The 12,187-nt window shown below is 38.7% G+C and overlaps 1 long non-coding RNA gene across 1 annotated transcript in view; it reads left to right on the top strand.

The window, feature by feature from the left end:
* The window catches only part of LOC120861504, a 49,208-nt gene extending 38,911 nt beyond the window's left edge, over nt 1-10,297 (top strand). Inside the window, exon 3 of the long non-coding RNA XR_005720554.1 lies at nt 1,731-10,297. This is a non-coding gene — a long non-coding RNA (uncharacterized LOC120861504). The remainder of the gene's footprint in view (nt 1-1,730) is intronic.
* The last annotated feature ends 1,890 nt before the right edge of the window (nt 10,298-12,187 follow it).

The raw sequence follows: 12,187 nt of genomic DNA on the forward strand, positions 1-12,187 counted from the left end.
CAATGCTCTCGGGGAGGCACAAGCATCCCCAGGTGAGAACCACTGTTCCAGGCAATAGGGATACATCAGCTAACAAAACACACAAATAAGAGCTGAAAGCGATTACCTCTGAAAAATAGGATTGGGATGGAAAGGAGCAGGACAGAAGGCACTTTTTACTCACATGCCTTATAGAATTCTGACTGCCCAAACTGTACATGCCTGTTACATTAATAAGAAAATAAATAATCTGAGAAGAATGTAAGGCCCATTTATACCTTAATTCAGTATTTCTACACAAGGCAGTATAGAGTCACACATTCTAGATCTGAATTCCAGCTCTGTCACTTTCTCTAAATCTGAGGCAAGTAACTTCAGCCTTTCTGAGCCTCATTTTTCTCCAACACTGTAAAACAGGAATATTAACCTAAGGTTATTAATGAGTATTACATAGTATTGTGCAGAAATACATATAATGCACGTCCTATAGTACCTGCACTTAACGCATTATAACACATTGGAAAGTACACCTGGTCACTAGCTTCCGTACTCCCAATCCTTGGGAATAATCAGCATCATCTTGGATATACAAACCTGGGCTCCCATAACTTGTCATAAACTAGAGTCATGAGGCCATCTGAGTGGCATACCAGGACTCATGCCACTTAGAGAAAGCGCTGTAAGCATCTACCTTGACTTTGTTCTTGGAAAATCACCACACACTGAGACTGAAGAAGCAGACCCGGTGCATGAAGATATCTGAAATGACAGTTTTCCTTATCCAGGTGGCAGACAGCAGAAATCCACGTGAGCATCAAGCAGCTCACTCGTATCATGATTAGATGAAAAGCACTTACATATATTTTAAAAACAAAAAGGAGTGGACCGAATGAAAATAAAGCTTGCTTCAGGGGGGTGGGCAGGATTTTATAATTTTGTGTGGCCACGTTTCACTTCTCTTCATTGCTCCTTGAATTATTTCAATAATTTTAATAATATTTAATATTTAATAAAAGAGCTATTTTGTTTAATTAGGTGAAGATATGAAACTTTTTATTTCATACTTAAGGAAATCCATCTCATTCATCAAAATAATAATGGCATACTTTATAGTGACATAATTCTTATATCCAGTCTTGATATATATTCACTATCTTGGTTAATTGTCAGAATCTGGGCTACTCTGTGGCAGGTACTATTATCCTCATTTAATAAGCAGATGTAATAATTCATTTTTTTCCAACAAATATTAACTAAATACCTGCTCTATATCATTGGTTCACTGTTGGGACTATAGCAGTTAATGAAACAGACAAAAATCCCTGCCTTCATAGAGCTTACATTGTCAACAAACAATAAAAAGTGAAATTTACATATTGTTAGAGGAGAGGTAAGTACTTTGGGAAAAAATAATGTATTGAAAGGGAAAAGGGTTGCTGGGATGGAGATGGGTTAGCAATTTTAAATATGGTTGTAAGGGAGAGTGACACTTGTAAAATCATGAAGATGAGGAAATGAGTTCAGAGAGTAACTTTTCAAGGTCAAAAATTTTTTAAGCCAATAAAACTACAGCTGAACACCACAAGGAATCTTGGTGCACCATTTTAGAACAGCTGCTCAGACCTATTGAGACTTTGTGACTGATCAAAATCAAATTAAATCCATTCTTCTAAATAGTTCTAATATGTATTGTAGGGCACACATTAATCCAGAAATGAGAAGAAATCATGAAATTTGTTTTTTTATTTCAGACCAAAGAATCCCCCCAAACAATGAAGATTCTTAGGAGGATATGGCGGAAACACTGCAAAAAGATCATAATCATCAGCATGGCAATTCTTTTTTCAATCATCATCATTCTTTTAAGTACAAACATTATTCCGACTTGACCCTTCTCCCCATCCCCAGCGGGTACCAATAAATTGTTATATGTAATTATGGAGTTCTACCACCACCAATTACAAAAGCATTCTCTAGTGGCAGGAGAGCTTCCCTAGTGACTCACAGGAGAAAGTGATAGAAGGAATGGAGGAAGAGGGGGTTGAAGTATTTCCTTGTCTCTTTGGTATCTCTGGACTTGTCTTTGTATCTCTTTCATGTCTGTAACCCCACTTGGTTTGAGGGGTGGGGGGTTGTTTTTGTTTTTACCATTGCTCCACTGCTTTCCTGTTACTATTACAAGCACAAACCCTGCAATCAGACTGCCAAGTTTCAGTTCTGCACTCTGCCATGTACCACAGAGGTGACTTTTAAAATGGGTTATGTTTGGTGCTGTTTTTGTCTTTAAAATGGAGCTGATGATAATAATACCACAGTTGTCTACCCCATAGTAAATGTTATTTAAGTGTTAATTATCACTTAATAGGAAAGATGATTCCAATTATGGCATTGACTAAATTCCCATCATCTTACTCTACTCAGAAATGACCTTGACCTTAAAATTTCCTGATCTTGGGACTTCCCTGGTAGTACAGTGGCTAAGACTGGACTCTCAATACAGGGGGTCCGGGTTCGACCCCTGGTCAGGGAACTAGATCCCACATGCCACAACTAAGAGTTTGCACGTCACAACTAAAGATCTCACACACTGCAACAAAGATCAAAGATCCTGCGTGCTGCAACTAAGACCTGGTGCAGCCAAATAATTTTTTTTTTTAATGAGAATCTTTACATGAGTACAGTCCAGATATACATCACCTCTTTTACACACTCTTTCGTTGAAATGAAAATCAAACCATTGTGTTTTATACTAGGCATTTTTTGGGGGGTAAAGTTTAAAAAAATAGAAAACTTTGTCATTTCTCAAGTAAATCACAGGTCACATCTTTTATTTTTACCACACCAACAGCTTTTTTTTTTTTTTTTTTTTTGAGTGATACACTCATTCAATAAACTTCTTTACAGTTGGTTAACAAGGTTTCGTGCTAACTGGGATCATGAGGTCTGATAGGTTTCTGTTGTTGGTTTGTTTGAACGACATGCAGGATCTTGGTCCCCTGACCAGGGATCAAACCCATGTGCCCTGCAGTGGAAGTGTGGAGTCTTAACCACTGAATGGCCACATAAGTCTCATAAAGTCAGGTTTAAAATCATAAAAATCATAGTGACCCATGAGGAAGAACAAAAAGATCAGAAGTTCCTGACTACTAGAGAACTCATTTTAATCCTAATAATGATCTAATTTCAGCATTTTAAATAGGTCCCAATTCCTCCAGCACAATATCACATTTCCATTCACCAAATATTTTTTATTAAAGCATTTTCAATGTTAGAAATTTTTGGAGTTTCTGTAATTTATACCCGGCGGAGGTGGGGTGTGGAATACAGTCCAACATAATGTAGTAAGTGCTTTGGGGGAGAGGTGTTTCAATAACATGAAGGGGTAAAAACGATTATATTGTGAGTATAACGCAAAGCACAAAAACAGTAGTTCTAAGCACATAAGTGCTACGTTAATGTTGCTGTTCAGTCGCTAAGTCATGTCCAACTCTATGCAACCCCATGGACTTGCAGCATGCCAGGCTTCCTTGTCCTTCACTATCTCCTAGAGTTTGCTCAGAACTCATGTCCACTGAGTCGGTGATGCCATCCAGCCATCTCATCCTCTGTCATGCCCTTCTTCTCCTGCCTTCAATCTTTCCCAGCATCAAAGTCTTTTCCAGGGAGTCAGCTCTTCACATCAGGTGGACGAAGTATTGGAGCTTCATCTTCAGCATCAGTCCTTCCAATGATATTCTGGGTTTATTTAAGATTTGACAGCTTTGATCTCCTTGCTGTCCAAGGGACTCTCAAGAGTCTTCTCCAGCACCACAGTTCAAAAGCATCAGTTCCTCAGCCCTCAGACTTCTTTATGGTCCAACTCTCACATCAGTACATGACTACTGGAAAAACCATAGCTTTGTCTATATGAATCTTTGTCAGCAAAGTAATGTCTCTGCTTTTAAATATGCTGTCTAGGCTTAGACATAGCTTTACTTTGCAGATGAGAAAATAGCAAAGTTAAATTCAAGATCACAAAGACGGCTGAGATTTTACTGATTCAAGTACTGACTGAAATATATAGCCACAAAACCCACATTTAACTCAGAGTGTATTATCTGACTGCTTAACTGTGGGCCAGACAGCATATCAGCACTATTTTGCTTTGGGCCAGGTTAGTAGTTGTTTCTGGAGGGTAGAGATAGGATTCTGAAGTTTTATAAGAAGAGATATTGTCATGAGTTTTGCTAGCATTATTTTTAAAGCCCTATAAAATTTACCTAATATTTCTGCAACTTATAATAATTATGTATAAAACAATGTATAGTTAAGTGAAGTCGCTCAGTCGTGTCCAACTCTTTGCTACCCCATAGACTGTGGCCTACCAGGCTCCTCTCTCCATGGAATTTTCCAGGCAAGAGTACTGGAGTGGGTTGCCATTTCATAAAACAATGCTTCACTGATTGCCAGTGAATACTAGCATACTTATTGCTTGAAGCCATGGAACATAAAAGATCACATCATCTAACCACCACCCCGCCCTCAGTTTTACATACTGAGATGCCAAGACCCAGAAGCCTGAACATTATGCTACATGTTATTATGTTACTGCATGTCTTTGCAACCTCCTCTCCACTGCACTGTTGAAAGCACAGGCCATCACCCTGGTTCCAGGAAGCAAGTCTCACAGAATGCCTGTTTTCCCAGGCAGTCTGAGAGTTTGTTTTCCAGATGATGTGTATTTTTTTACCAACTCTTGAAAGCTGCCAGGAAGAAGGAAAGCACTCGTTTAGTAAGGAGTGTTTCCCTACTATCTGTGCTACATCTGTCACAATATACCCAAGCAGAAAGAAACAAATAGACAATCTTAGATTTTTCATCTGTGGGTTCAAATAGAGTTCCTACTCGGCACCAAACACTCCTAGAACGTTAGGATTTATTCTAAGTTATGCAAAGAGACGGACACGACTGAGCGACTTCACCATACTGATAACCAATATTTAAGAAATGACTGGCTGTACACACAAGTTTAAGAAGTGGTCCTGATGTTAAGGGAAGCTTACGTTTCAGTTGAGAAGGCAAGACCCAGAAAGATCCTAACACGCTAAAATACCATCTACTTAAATGGTGGTTGTGTGGCAGGAAATAAATACAAGAAAAATAATGATCATCACTGGCTCCAATCATTAAGAGGGATGGGAGTTGGACCCTACTGGAAATCAAAGTTATCTCAACAGGTAAAGGCAGTCCCATTAATGTTACTGACCACTGATGTGCCAGCACTGTTTAAATACTTTTTTATTTAATCCTCACAACCTTGAGGTACATAATATTCTTCCCATCTTACAGGTAAGAAAACTGAATCACAAGTTAGATAACTTGCCAGACTCCACTCGGCTAACGTAGTTAAGAGGAATGAGGATAAACAAACGAACACACTGCTGGCTGTGGGGGTGGAGGAAGTGGACTAGTCCTGGGGAGTTCAATCATACACACAAGCATCCATTCAGAGGACCAGCAGACAGCTCAGCCTTCTGGTTTCTTCATTTTCCACACTATCCGGGGTGTTTTTATTCACTCCCACAGCATTGCCTTCTCTGGCAATAACCTTCCTTCTGAATCACAAATGATTTTCTACGAGACACACTCACTTGGGTATCATGCAAACACCTCTAATGTTAAATCCTGAAACTCTTAACTACATCTTTTTCTTTTCCCCTGGAAACTGCTTATTTGAGTTTATTTCAAAAGGGGATCACAGCTATTCCATAACCTAGGAGTCTTTAGCCGTCCCTAACTCCTCCCTCCTGCTTCTCATCTTTCCGCATCACTCACGAAAATCACAGGGCTACTACATGGAACCTCATAGCAAGAAACTCCACAAGAGCAACAGAAGCAAAAGCAGGGAGTCCCTGCAAGTGCCCAGGCAAGCTTCGCATAAGGGTACTCATTCCCATCACAGTGGACAATTACGTGTCCACTCCCGTCAAGCCTGGCCACATCACACTTTCTGTATGAAGCGGAGAACCACCATCAAAACACTGCACATACCTCCTAAAGAACATCAAATTTTACAGATGGAAAAACTGATGCTTGTTGGAGGAGTTAAAATTTTATTTGCCCAACATCACAGGGCAAATGACAGCAGAACCTCAGAATCATTCATTTGATATCATCTGTTCCACTGAATATACCAAGTAAGAATTTAAAAAATAATCTACTAGACAGAATGCCCCACATTCTAATAAATCTGAGAATTATTTTAACTTTTCAAAGTTCATTAGCTCTTTATAAAATGTTAGCAGAACCTACAACTACAGAATGCATGATTTAACTCCAGCCTGCATTTAGACAAATCACAAGCTGGTTAAAGAAAGAGTTCATTTGAGGGGAAGCACCTGTTCAGTACTATGACCCACCCAGTAATGGCAAGCTCTTTCCAGGCCAGCACAATGAGACCCCCACACCCCTGAAAGGAGTTCTCAAAGGACACAAACATAGGAATATAATGAAATAATAGGCTTTTTCTGTATTTACATTGACTACAAGTAGTCAATGTAACATTACTGCTATTGCACAACTCTAATTTGCCATTTTTTGAAAAATGTGTTAAGTCTGCAAAGATATTAAATGCATTCCCAGGCCTTCTGGTGGTTTCACCACAATCTGACAGCAAGCCCAGTTGAGGGCAAAGACTGAACATCCCATAACATTACTCCTATTGCAGGCATCCTTTCTCAGAACATCCTGGAGAAAATTTGAAATTGCCCTTTTTTCATCCACCAGTCTCAACTTTTAATATTATTTAACCGATTATGCATAAAATCCCATCATTTAACATTATGTCCTTTTTGACTTGACAACAGTTGCCTTACTTTTTCAACTAATAAGACCTATGTTATTTCAAGAAATTCACCCAAGAGGGGTAAGCTTAAATAAAAAAAAAAAAAAAGAAAAAAGACAGTGCAAAAAATGCATGACTGCTGTTAAAAGTTTAATTGTAAAACAAAAGCACTACATTGTAATTTGAACATGAGTAATCTTTTCAGAAAAGGAAGTTTAGTGCAAATCAAAACCCCATTAAAGCCCACTATAAACTTTATATGAAGACTCTAGAAGTAGACTCCTAGAATTGGAAACACTTGGTTCCAACAGAATTTGCTTAGGGAAAGTATGCCTGGAAAGGTCAGATGGTACAGAGAACATCACGTTGGGTTTAAAAACAAATCAACCAAGTTCTCAAAAAATGACATGCTGATTGGCCTTAATACATGTAATTAGTAGTAGCATGCTTTATCAATGATTGGAGAAGCAATTTACAACAAATTTCTGAGTATTCCGAAGTTTTCTTTATTGCCATAGCCAATCTCGTAACTAAACCATTCTTCCAATTTCTTTTAAAAAAGGTTCCACTTCACCAGTCTGAGATTGGCAAATGTTTTCTAAATATCTAATAAAGCTCCATGTAATCAGGGCTATCCATACAACAAAAAGGGGGCAATTATAATTACTTTTCTCAAGTATTTATTCAAAGCATAGCTTTCCATGACATATTAAACGCCACATTTAGGTACTGGCACTAACAGACCTCTAGTGTTTTAAGAGAAATTTTTAAAAATTCAGGAAAGTAAACTTGCCTTCAAATTCTAAAATAAATATGCCTACACAAATAAAATGTATACCTCGAAAAATAAACTATCTTCCCAAGCAACTTATCTAAGTTTCTCAAAATAGAATCCAGTAACCCTAATATCCATGTTTAATGAATAGAACCTGTCTATACTTTCTTTGAAGACTGTAAAGAATCCCTCCCATGACAACTAAGATAACCGACTTGGACTGCTGTAACAAGGAATACCTTGCTCACTTAGGCTCTTATTCCTATAAAGCATCTCACCCTTTTTCAGTAGTAAAATAAGTTTTACCTAGTCCTCTTCATGCTCTTTCTGTCCCTCCAAAATTATCCACCTTTATAGGGCTTAGTGGGGAAAATTAGCACTTACCCCAGTGCTGTCTTCTAAATTACACAGTCCCTTGGATCCTAGTCTTTATCCGCCTGCCAATGCAGGAGACGAAAGAGATGTGGGTTCAATCCCTGGGTTGGGAAGATCCCCTAGAGAAGGGCATGGCAACCCAATCCCAGCACTCATGCCTGGAGAATCCCATGGACAGAGGAGCCTGGCGGGCTACAGTCCATAGGGTAGTACAGTTGGAAATGACTCAAGCAACTTAGCACACACTATACTACAGTCATTTATAACCAGAGGCTGTTGGAATTACATCTCATTCATTAGATTCTAAAATATGCCTATGAACAAATAAGGCGATATGTAATCAGCCCAAACTCAAGACAACACTCAATTTTAAACAGAGGTGCTGATTAACAATTCATAAAAATGCAATTGATGAGTGAGATCAGTGACAAGCCAAGGGGGGAATATGCAGGCAACAGAATGTACTGTCTCGAAGAATTCAGTAACTGCTTCCTCTCACCACCTCTACTCCTTCCCCAGCTTGTACACTGCTGCTGTCATCTCGTACTCTTTAGAATGCCAAGTCTGGTTTTCCTCCAAGCTAGACCTGGGGTCTGTGATTAAAATCCTTGAGTGGTGTTAAGTTTTATGAAACATGAACCTTTGTCTTTATACAAGATAGAAGTAAAAATAAAAATTTCTTATGGAAACAGCAAGCTTAACTAACCATCTTAAAGCAAGTCCTTACAACTCTACTGCAGCTGAGATCACTCGGTATATGTGAAATACAGAATTCCAGGCAACAGCTCCAAATACCGATTCTGATATAACCAGCTTGCAAGCTTCTTTTCAAATACCAACAGATTATAATAAATTTCCCCAAACTTTTCAGATTATAGGCAGTTGACAGCAATATATAGCCCAAGCCAACTCATTTTACACAGCTGGATATTCATCTTGCTACAATCAGGTCACATATGCAAAATTTCAGATTAGACTCCTAAATATGGCCAGTAGTGAAGAAAGGGTAAGTCAGTATGCATTCTTCTCAACTATTTCAAAGGTAGGTAGTAACAATCAGTCTTTATGAAATCTAGAGTTATCCTTAAGTATTAGTGCACTGATAAACTGCACTATTACATAAACTGCACCCAAATAAATTTACTGAGATGTCAGTGTATCCATTATGCTTGGATCCAGATTTTTGCATTTCTGGTTAATTGGACTCTAAACCAAATACTCCTCATTATACAATTCAGGAAAAAACAAACACCGTGATGGACAGTGCTATTAGTCCTTGTTTTAAAATTCCCCCCCCACACACACACAGCTTGTCACTTCTAGTCTCTTCTGAAATCTTACTAAAACCCACTGCTTAAAAAAGGGGGGAAGGGGGAGAGCGGGCTGGCAACAGTCCTTGGCAAAAACTGGTTGTTTAAAAATAATCCATGTTAAGGAAAAGAAAAAAGGACAGGAGACAATCCCCCGGCAAACCACTGGCAATCCAACTTTCAGTATCAGTGGGCATGGGTTTGATCCCTGGTCAGGGAACTAAGATTCCACAAGGTATAGTCAAAAACCAAAACAAATAGCATAAAAAAAAAAAAACCTACTGAATGACATAAGCCGAAAGCTTCTGAACGAATGGCAATCAACTAAGCAGATAAGAAAGGAATTTTCCCTCAGCAGTGAGGGTATTTCGAATTTTATCACAGAACCTCCAAAGGCTTATTAAGCAACCGGCAGCCCTGATTTCTCTGGAAATAGAGGTAAAGAGGAGAATTGGTTGACAAGCAATTAAACTTCCATATCCTCTCTGTACTGGAGGACAACTGAACTCCCTCATCCTGGCAGAAACTTGTCTGAGCAGGTAAGGAAGGGTGGTCTTTGAACAGGCATACTGTTATGAAAACAAAGAAGTTAAAAAGTACTTTACTTGTTCAGATACCTCAGGTTTCTCTCGACACTGGGATCTCAGAACATTGACAGCCAATTTTTTTTTACCTTCCAGGCAGCGAAATGGAAAAAAAAAAAAAGACTTCTCTGGGGAACCTGATCACCTCAAAGTAGAGGAGAAATGCATCAAGAGATTCCTCAATAAAATGAGACAGCCTGACTGCCTAGCAGTGAACCCCATGGTTGACAAGTCCCTATCCTCCCCATCCCTCAGCCCCACACACAACACCCAATGCTGCACTCCTAAATATGAGCTAAGGATCATCAAATATTTGAGGAAGATGAAGGGCAGAGGCCAAAGCAACAGGAAAGAAAAGCACCTTGCAGGAAACAAAACTTTCAAAGTTACAAATACTTAAGAGACGAAGATAACCCATGGAATAACAGGTTGGAAGGGGTGGCCTTAGAAATTGATTGAAATGTAAAACCTTAAAAAAAAAAAAAAGCTAGAAGTTGTAAAATCACTCAAAGTATAATAACAACCTGCAAATGATGTGCAGGGCTCACACTCAAACAATTCCAAAGAACAGAAAAACTGGGGTGGTGAAGGGCACATGGAAGGACTAGCTCAGGAACATTTCCCAGAATTGAAGAGCATGTTTCCACAATGGCAGGACCCACCGAGTGCTCAGGACGACGGATGAAACAAACTCAAGACCGTCGTGAAACTGGAGGACACTGATGAGTGGTCAAACACTCAGCATTTCATATGATGAAGATTCAAAACAGCGTCAAACCTCTTAACGAAAACTTGAGTTTTCTGTTGAGTCAAACTAGCACTGATAATTCAGTTACAAGGATGGAATCGACCTTTATAGATGGAAAGGCCTAAGCAGGAAGATGGGCTATACAAAAGCAAGACCTGGGATTCAGGGAAACAGAGAACCTAAATTGATAGGTAAAGAAAGGGAAACCACCACCACCATGCCTCTCCGAATAACAGCAAAGCCTCAACTTATTCAACAATTCTGAAGGGCAAGGAGTTCAGATTGAAATATAAAAGACCTAAGAAAAACATGAAACTGATGAACAGATTTATATTAAGGGAGTTTTTCAATTCTGTGCAAGTTTGGAAGCAAATCAGAGCCCAGTGCACAGGAAAATATTCATCTCAGTCAAGAAACAACACCTGAAAGGATCTGCGAATAGCACTTTAAATGGGTATCAAATATATGGAAACAAATGGTATAAAGTTTACCCTAATGCTGCATCCAAGTGTAACTTTTATAAAATGTCAGCAGTAGGAATAAATCATCCCCTAAAACACTGAACTGCTGGGGGCAAAGAATTACACCTGAGCACATCTATTTAAATCTCCCAAATCATGGGGCACTATAACATTTTAATATAACAAAAACTCAAAATGAAGTTGATAGCTTTACATTATCCAGCACAAACAAAAGTCACTTTTAAAAACCTACTTTTTATTCAACCAGTTCCAACCTTTTTGCAAAAAATGGAACATTTACAAACAAACCTCACTTTTTAAAACCTAGCTTTTAATTCAGTGTCTTAACCCCCCTTTTAAAAAAAAGATTTTGACGCGTAACACTTTCATAAAATATAGTACTGTTTAACAATTCAATTCACTGAGTTAGATCAGGGGTCTGCACAAGTTTTTCTATAAAGGGCCAGATAGTAAACATTTCAGGCTTTATAGTCTGTCATAACGATTCAACTCTGTTATGGCGCAAAAACAGCCATACAGAAACAAATTATCACAGCTGTGCTCTGTTGTAATACTATTAACAAAAACAGGCTCCACACCCCCAATTTAGACATCTATCATGTCAGTTTAACTTACTAACATAAACTTCTGTTCACTAAAATGCCTGCCCAGTTGGAGGTCAATTCTTAACATCAGAGGATTCAACACCATAACAGGAGGAAGGGGGAAGACTATAAAAATCACTTCACTCTCCTACAAAATTATCAGATTTCTCACCTATAGTGTACTTTTTTCTATCTGTTCTCAGCAGCCTGGCTTGACTCAGCTGACTAGTCAGGATAAGCTACCACCATTCACTTGAGTAGTAATTGCAAAGATTTTCCAAGTTGATATGTATCAATTCCCTGAATGCTATTAACATATACCAAAAGCCTTCCAACTGAAAGTTTACCTATTTCTACATTTTACAAATGACAGGAAAAAAAAGAAACCTTCCAACTTAATCCTAAAGCCATCAACTAAACCTCCAGTTACTTTCTTAGAATGACTGAGAACTGCTAGGTGTCTTCAAATCCCAGTCTGGGAAGTTTTAAAGCCCTAAACACCCCCCTCCCCTGCCAAAAAATTAGGA

The sequence above is a fragment of the Oryx dammah genome, unplaced genomic scaffold, assembly GCF_014754425.2.
Source record: "Oryx dammah isolate SB20612 unplaced genomic scaffold, SCBI_Odam_1.1 HiC_scaffold_3, whole genome shotgun sequence".
In the NCBI taxonomy this organism is placed as follows: domain Eukaryota; kingdom Metazoa; phylum Chordata; class Mammalia; order Artiodactyla; family Bovidae; genus Oryx; species Oryx dammah.